General features: G+C 47.3%; 2 non-coding genes across 2 annotated transcripts; both read right to left on the reverse strand.

The window, feature by feature from the left end:
• Nucleotides 1-4,467: 4,467 nt before the first annotated feature.
• TRNAE-CUC (transfer RNA glutamic acid (anticodon CUC)) lies at nucleotides 4,468-4,539 on the reverse strand. The gene has a single exon. It is a non-coding gene; the product is annotated as a tRNA-Glu (tRNA).
• A 1,610-nt stretch (nucleotides 4,540-6,149) lies between these two features.
• Nucleotides 6,150-6,235, reverse strand: TRNAY-GUA (transfer RNA tyrosine (anticodon GUA)). Its single transcript is given in 2 exon segments — nucleotides 6,150-6,185; nucleotides 6,199-6,235. It is a non-coding gene; the product is annotated as a tRNA-Tyr (tRNA).
• Nucleotides 6,236-7,903: the final 1,668 nt, after the last annotated feature.

Consider the following 7,903-nt stretch of genomic DNA (forward strand, 5'->3'; position numbering starts at 1 on the left):
TCTTGTTCTGCTTAGGAAGAGCCGCGACAGCATCAGCAGGGCTCAGGTGGGGCACGATAGTTCTGGTTCAGCAAGGATGAGCTGCAACAGCGTCAGCAGGGCTCCAATGGTTTCACAATAGTTCTTGTTCAGCGAGGGGGAGTTGCAACAGCGTCAGCAGGGCTCAGATTTTCTCAGGGTTCAAGGGAGCCACGACCACGTCAGCAGGGCTCGGATGGTTCAGGCAGATGTTCGTCTCTGCCAAGCTTGAGCCGCGACGAGGTCAGCAGAGCTCGCCAAGATTCCAAAGTTCAGGTAGCGTTCTTCTTCAATGTTCGTCGAGCCGCGATCACGTCAGCAGGGCCCTCTTCATCCAGGATCCAACTGTCAGCCTACTCCAGAGTAGCCCTTTTTATAGGCCGGGTGTCCTTTGAAGTCCGATCCCTCATGGCCAGTGGTCTGGTGCCTGGGGCTGGGGTTTTGGTGGGCCGTCCAGACATCCAGTGGGGGGTTGGAGCCAACTCACAGGGAGGGTGATTGAAACCAGTCGTTAAGGCGAGGCCGGAGGTGCGATTGAAACTGCTCCACCCTCTGTTAGCCAAAGGAATCCTTCTCTAGTGACCGATGGCAACCCACGACGTAGGCGAGCTGAATAAAGGATGGTGTGGAGCGTGTGATCCCCCATGAACAATCGTTCCAGGGCATAAGCCGGATCACCCCTGTCGCTATACCACCAGTCATTGAGGACAAGTAGTTGGGAAGCCTGGTAGTAGGAGAGGAGGTCCGAGGTGGCCAAGCCACCACAGTACGTGGACAGAAAGCACATCCTCAAGGCCACCCTGGCCGCACCGCCATCCCACAGGAAGCGGCCCAGCACAGAATTAACTTGACGGAACCACTCTAGGCCAATGGGGTGCGGGAAATTCTGGAGTTGGTATAGGAGTCTCGGAAGCGCCACCACCGTCTGGACAGGACGCTCGGGGTATTTCTGCTGTACTGGGTGCGGTCGGAGTGCCGCTGCTCGGGAGGGAGAGAGTACGCCACAAGGCCGGGTCCAACAGAGCCTTTGTTTGTTTTCTAGAGGTACTGTCCCGTGGGAGTTTAGTTGTGACTCCGGGCCAGAGGCTGTGCTCCTTGCAAGTGGGTTGTACCCCGTGAACTCTGTTGTTCGCTTGAGGCAATAAGTCCCGTTGGGGTTATCCGCTGCCAGAGACGCTTGAAACTAAAGCCTATTTTTGAGTAACCGTAAAGCATATTCGTACAGTGGATTTTTGTTGTAAGGTCTTGTGATAATTATATAAAGATTACCTATTTCTGATACATCCTGTGTGGTGTATGTTTGTAGTGGATCAGCTAAATTACTGTATGTGTTCACAAATGCTTAACACACAGCCTCTGAGATAAGCCTGTCTACTTGTGCCATGCTACCAAGGGGGTGAGCAGGGGTTATCTTCAACGTGTAATTCTCTTGCCCTGATGTAGACAAAGGGTCCCTATTTGACAAAGGTGCACACCGTTGCCAACTAGAGACTCCGGGGTCTAACATTTACGCTAGCTCCGCATTAAAGAGCGGATTGACTTTAAAGCTATGACCATATTTTTTAAAGCCTTCCACAAGGCGGGAGCCGGGTACTTAATTAAACGAGTTAATCATTACTCTACATCCAGACCCTTGCGTTCTTCTACTGCTAATCTGGCCATTGTGCCCAAAACACGCCTTGCTCGCACTTGTGGTAGATCTTTTGGCTTTCTAGGTGAAAAACTATGGAATAGCCAGCGGGAGTTTCAGAAGCTTGACACAAACCTACTTTCTTTCAGAAAAAATTTAAAAACATGGCTGTTTAATCAGTAATTTTCTTCTTCCACTCATTTTCTCTCTGCTGTCTACATGCCAGGACACTCTAGCTTGAGTAGCTGTGTGCTTTATTGAATACTGCATTTCATTTCATTTCAAAGAAAGGCCACATTATAACATACCATACCTTACCATACAATGACAGGCCATATTATACCATGTTATACCATGCCGTACTATATTATACTATACAATAATGGGCCATAATATACCATACCGTACCATACCATACTATAAAAGGACAGGCCATAATATACTGTACCATGCCAGGCTACATAATGACAGGCCAAACCATACAATAACAGGCCATAAAATACCATAACATACTACACAATGAGAGCACATACCATACCATATTCTACATGGACAGGCCACACTATTCCATACTGTATAATGACTGCCCATTCCGTACTAGATATAAAATGACAGGCCATACCATACCATTCCATATTATACACGTAGATCGTAACCCCATCCCATCCAATTAAAATAAAACAACTGACACAGCCAGTGTTTGCTGTTTTATTTACCAATCCTGTATGGATTGGTAAATAATAATAATAATAATAAAAAAGACACAGAAGTAACACAAAAGCACTTTTAAGGTGGGCGGGTTAATAGCAATTTGATGCCTGGGCCTCTGCATATTTTTTCTTTTTTAATGTAGGTGAGGGGGGGCAGGCAGTAATGGGGAGCGGGAGGGAGGGGGAGAGGTGGAGGCATAGGAAAGGAGAATAGAGAGTGGGTAGAGTCAAGCCATGATGTGCAGTAACACACACGGTGTTTCGCGGATTATAGGTACAACAACCACACCACGGGTCAGTATGGGCCACAAGAAGGTGGCGTGAAGCTCACCAGAAGGAGAGGAGGAAACCTGGGCGAACAGGACTATTCATGCTAGGTGGCACCTATCGGGCACCAATGGAGACCCAGACAGCAAGAACAGGTGAGGCTGGTGAGGGGCGGTATATCAGGTTAGGGGTGCAGAAAAACGACTAACTGCAGGGTATCAAAAGAGGTACTCACCATATAAAGATGACTAGGCCCCAGAAATGCCCTGTTGGTAGAAGCCTCTTGTCAGATGTCTCCTATGGCTGGGGCAAGTGCCTCCTGGGGCAGGACCCTGCTATCTGAATACCCCTGGAGTGTGGGGTCTTGTTACACAAGGTCATCTGAGGTCTGACCTACTGTCTCAGGGGTCCTGGAGCCTGTGTCAGGTATCTTGAGAGGGGCGATTGCGGTCTCCTGTGAGAGTGCGTCTGCTGCAATAGGCCTCCCAGAGAAGAAGCAATCTATCTGAGGTGCCTGTGTGCAGGGCAGTGCTGGACAGTGTGGGCAGGGTCCTTCTGCCACAGGTCTCTGTGGTGTCCTGATGACACCTCATTGTGCAGCCCCCTACAAGAGGGCTGTGCCTGCACTCACCTTTCCAACACAATTGCCACCATCAATTTACTTGTTCCAGGTTGGCTTGGGTGGTATTTTCTTAATCCAAAGCTGCAAAACTGTGCATGGAATGGTAAACTGCCTTGGTTGTTTTTGACTCTGCATGGACAACACTTGCTAATCTTATATTTGAAAACCATGTCAAAAATATCACTTTGATATAATTTGTGTTTATTTTCATTTTAAATACCTCCTTTGAATTATATATGCTAATTTATTCAGGTGCATGTTTTAAAAGAGCAGATGCAGAATTATCAAAGTTGTTGAGGTATTCGATTAATTACAAGGTGATAATTCAACCTGTTCAAATATATATTTTTCTTTTAAAGCATGGCTTGATATTTGATTTCTAGTTTATTCTTAAACAATTAACGGTATCGATTGCTGAAGAATAATAACTAGTGAGGGGCTAAGGGGACATGTTGAGTCTAAGAGGAAGGGGCTGTCGTGCTAGGTTTCCTAGGGGCAGGATTACCTCCTTATTAGGGTTGCCACTTGGCTGCTTTTTACTGGCCTGGTCTGTATTTTTACAATAAAAATATTGAGAAAAGCATTGAAATCCATGACTTTGCTCTCCTGAAAAATAAGCCTAAAACAATCATAACATAACTATGCAAGGTGTTAAACTCGTTTAGAAGAAAGCCTTAAAAATAATCCTGTCAATTTTATAGAAATTATTCTCACCTGTCAGCTCTTGGCTATTCCAGAGTAGCAAACCGTAAACAAATTGCTGGTATTTTCTTCCTAAGAACGGTGGCTACCCAACACACACCCTGCTCTCGCTTATATAGTGTTATTCTGGAATAGCAGGGACATGTGTTCCTTGGAGAAATCTCCTAGAGGTCTGTGGATAAACCAAGAACCCAGAACGAATTACAGCAACATGGACTGGTTACGAGAGCTGTTACTTGGAAGGAAAAATTCCCTGAGAAAAATGATCACTCAGATGTTACCACGAATATGATAACTTTCGTCAACAAAGAAAGTCTTCTGTAAGTGGTCTCTTTGTGTGCATGAAAGGTTATTATTACCGGCGAAAACGCAATTGAAGATGAAATAAAAGCATTGGAACTGTTACATTTTTTAAATGCAAAAAGTGTGTTTCAATGCAGCAACAGAAATGGAAAAGAAACGTGCCCCGTACAAAAATAAAGTATAGAAGTGAAAACAAACCCCAAGAAAATACGATCTTCCCTGACCGGGAATCGAACCCGGGCCGCGGCGGTGAGAGCGCCGAATCCTAACCACTAGACCACCAGGGAGCGTGTCCACGATGCCAGGCACTTCCGATCTGCACAGTGTGGCTAAGTATGTTCCGCTTTCTGTCTTTGTTGATAGGTTATAGTAGGAAGTAAACAGAAGTCTTTATGAATGGATGGAAATAGCAACAGACGAAAGTGCACAGCATTGATACAAACTACGAGGAAACCAGTGACTGTACCTTAGATAGGCTGAAATCTGTTGAGTTCACCGGTGCCGAGGACGTCTGACACCCTCACCACATACTGGAGAATGGAAACATCAAGAATCAATCACCATCAACAAAAAAATAGAAAGTACAATTAAAAGGGCGAACAGAGCTTCTTTTCGGGGCTCCCCGAGGGAGGGCAGCTCAGAGGTGCCCCAGGTGCACACCTGCACGAGCAGCCCCCCCTGACAGTCTCCTTTGGATGATGAGACCCGTGGCCCAATAGTAGAGTGTTATAAACGGGACTACAAGTCCCAGCATGCACCGTAAACACCAGACCTGGGTTTAGTCATGCCTGGACCCAGGAAACATGAAAGTTCTAATGAGAGAGGATGGTGGGGAGTGCACGCCCGGGACAGTGTTTTTTTTTATTGCATAATGTGCCTGTGAGTTCGAAACCATTTCCCTTAAATAGATGAAAAGTTTCACCTTCGTCTAAACAAGTAAACGTTCAGAGACTGCACCAACATTTAATGCATTTAGCGTTTAAAAATGCTAGTTTAAATTTACTTTATCTATCGTGTAGTACTTTAATGTTTATCTCAGTAATAACCCTTATTACACGTTTCCATTTTCCAGGACGTACACAGCAGCTTACAATGAAAAGGCACAAATGCGTTCCAAAAAGTGTTGCACTTACACATTTCCCGTGACAGATTTGAAAAGGTTTATGATTCAATTAGTAAAGTTTTGAACATGTACGAGGGGTGGCAATAAATAAAAAGTATCAGCACGCTCTAATATGAGCAATTGCATTTAAAAAGGTTTCCCACCGTCAAAATGTTTGCTTAATTTACAAAAAAGAAAAAATAGCATCCTCCCCGTCGGGGAATTAACCCCAGTCTCCCGCGTGACAGGCGGGGATACTGACCACTATACTAACGAGGAACCAATGCATCTCGACTTGCTGGGCCGCTCCTCATGTGGCCTTCAAGCCGCCTCTCCCCGATATGCTACCGGTTCGTGCCATTTATCAACTCTTTGACACCAACACCGGGGGCCACGGGCTCAACAAACACACACACTCTCTCCCGCCATACACACGCAAACACACTCCTCCCTCACACCTCACAGCAACCCCCTCGCCTCCAGGCAGACGCTCTCAGCAGCAGCCCCCGATGCCAGAGTCACCACAACCAGCTCCCAGGGCTGCTTCAGAGGGGGGGCCCCGGCCTGGCTCTTCAGCCCAGGGGCCCCTGGCTCTGTCTGATGAGGGGGCATTGCAGGGGGGGCTGCACACAGGGAGGGGGTGGGAGACACCACCCCCCTCACCCCCGCCGGAGGAGAGAGCTGGGCTGTAAAGGTGAAGAGGGGAGGCAGGAAAAGCCCCGGCGTGTGAGGGTCCGAGAAAGAGGCGCTTTCCATTGTGAAGCAGAGGGAAAAAAAGAGAAGAGTTTGCAAAAATCCTTCGAGCCGGATTTGAACCAGCGACCTAAGGATGACAGTCACTCCGCTACAGTCCTCCGCTCTACCAACTGAGCAATCGAAGGCTCTGATCGCTCTACCTGACAAGCTACTATATGGCATGAGGAGTGAGCACGGAGTCCAGCCATTTGGGCAGCTGTTTGTTTCTAAACACCAGATCAAGGACTTTATAAAGTTGGAAACTCACCAGATAGTTTAACTTGTAGGGGAAATAGCTGAGTGCGGACTGAATTTCATTATATATTTTCCTTTATTATTTTTGTCATCCACAAGTCAATACTCGGGTAATGTTATCTTCTTGTATGTATATAGCGCAGAAAAAAATTGTTTTTTGGGAGCTGGCTCAGAGTTGTATTTGGGTTTTGCTTTAGTTATATTTTTCATTTTTAGTGTTTCATGTTCACTTTTGGGTATATTACTGTTGTGAGGGCTAATTTTCTATAAAAAAAAACCATCTGCCACTATATAAGAGCTATTGCTAATATTCAACCTTGTGTACATCGCCTTCCATCTCGTTTAAACGTCATCCTATGTCATATGATTGTTGATCTCAATGCGAAAGGAACAGGCAGGCCTCGGCACGAATTGACTCCCGCGGAACTCCTGGCAGTGTGAGAGCTGATTGGGCGTCCCCTTCCAAGCCCCCGGCCGTGGTGGCGTGAAGGAATCTTTCAGAAAACTGAGAAGGAGAAGCTGAGTTCAACGAGAGGACAGGACACGAGCGAGGAGAGCAAGTGGCAGAGGAAACCGTCTTGAATCCCCTAAAAGTCCTTTGAGCAAACGAGCGCTGGATAAAAAGTCAGTGCAGTTGGAGGTGAGAGATTTCAGACAAGCAGTGTTAGTACCAGAAAATGGATACGCCCACAGAACTTAAAACAAGCATTTGCAATGCAATAGGTCTCGCATTAGGAAAGTGTGAGCTATTGGTATTGTAAATGACACATTTTTTTAATATGCGTTGGCTTTGAAAATATATAAATTAATAGCATTGTTATTCACAAAGCCAATAGCTTACACTTTCCTAATGAGAGTCCTATTGGCTATGACAATGCTTGTTCGTAGCAAGCAAGGACAGTGCTGTTGTGGTGCTGAGTGATGTGGTGGTGCCCCCGAGTGATGTGGTGGTGTCCCTGAGTGATGTGGCGGTGTCCCCGAGTGAAGTGGTGGTGTCCCTGAGTGATGTGGTGGTGTCCCAGATTGATGTGGTGGTGTTCCAGAGTGATGTGGTGGTGTTCCAGAGTGATGTGGTGGTGTTCCAGAGTGATGTGGTGGTGTCCCTGAGTGATGTGGGGGTGTCCCCGAGTGAGGGAGGGTAGAGTTGGAGGGTGGAGTTGGAGGGGGGAGTTGGAGGGTGGAGTTGGAGGGTGGAGTTGGAGTTGGAGTTGAGGGTGGAGTTGGAGGGTGGAATTGGAGCGTGGAGGGTGGAGTTGGAGGGTGGAGTTGGAGGGTGGAGTTGGAAGGTGGAGTTGGAGTTGGAGGGTGGAGTTGGAGTTGGAGGGTGGAGTTGGAGTTGGAGGGTGGAGTTGGAGGGTGGAGTTGGAGGAGGGAGGGTGGAGTTGGAGAGTGGAGTTGGAGAGTAGACGTGGAGTTGGAGGGTGGAGTTGGAGGCTGGAGTTGGAGGCTGGATTTGGAGGGTGGAGTTGGAGGCTGGAGTTGGAGGCTGGAGTTGGAGGCTGGAGTTGGAGGGTGGAGTTGGAGTTGTTGGAGGGGGAGGGTGGAGTTGGAGGGTGGAG

This window comes from Lissotriton vulgaris, chromosome 1_1 (genome assembly GCF_964263255.1).
Source record: "Lissotriton vulgaris chromosome 1_1, aLisVul1.2, whole genome shotgun sequence".
In the NCBI taxonomy this organism is placed as follows: domain Eukaryota; kingdom Metazoa; phylum Chordata; class Amphibia; order Caudata; family Salamandridae; genus Lissotriton; species Lissotriton vulgaris.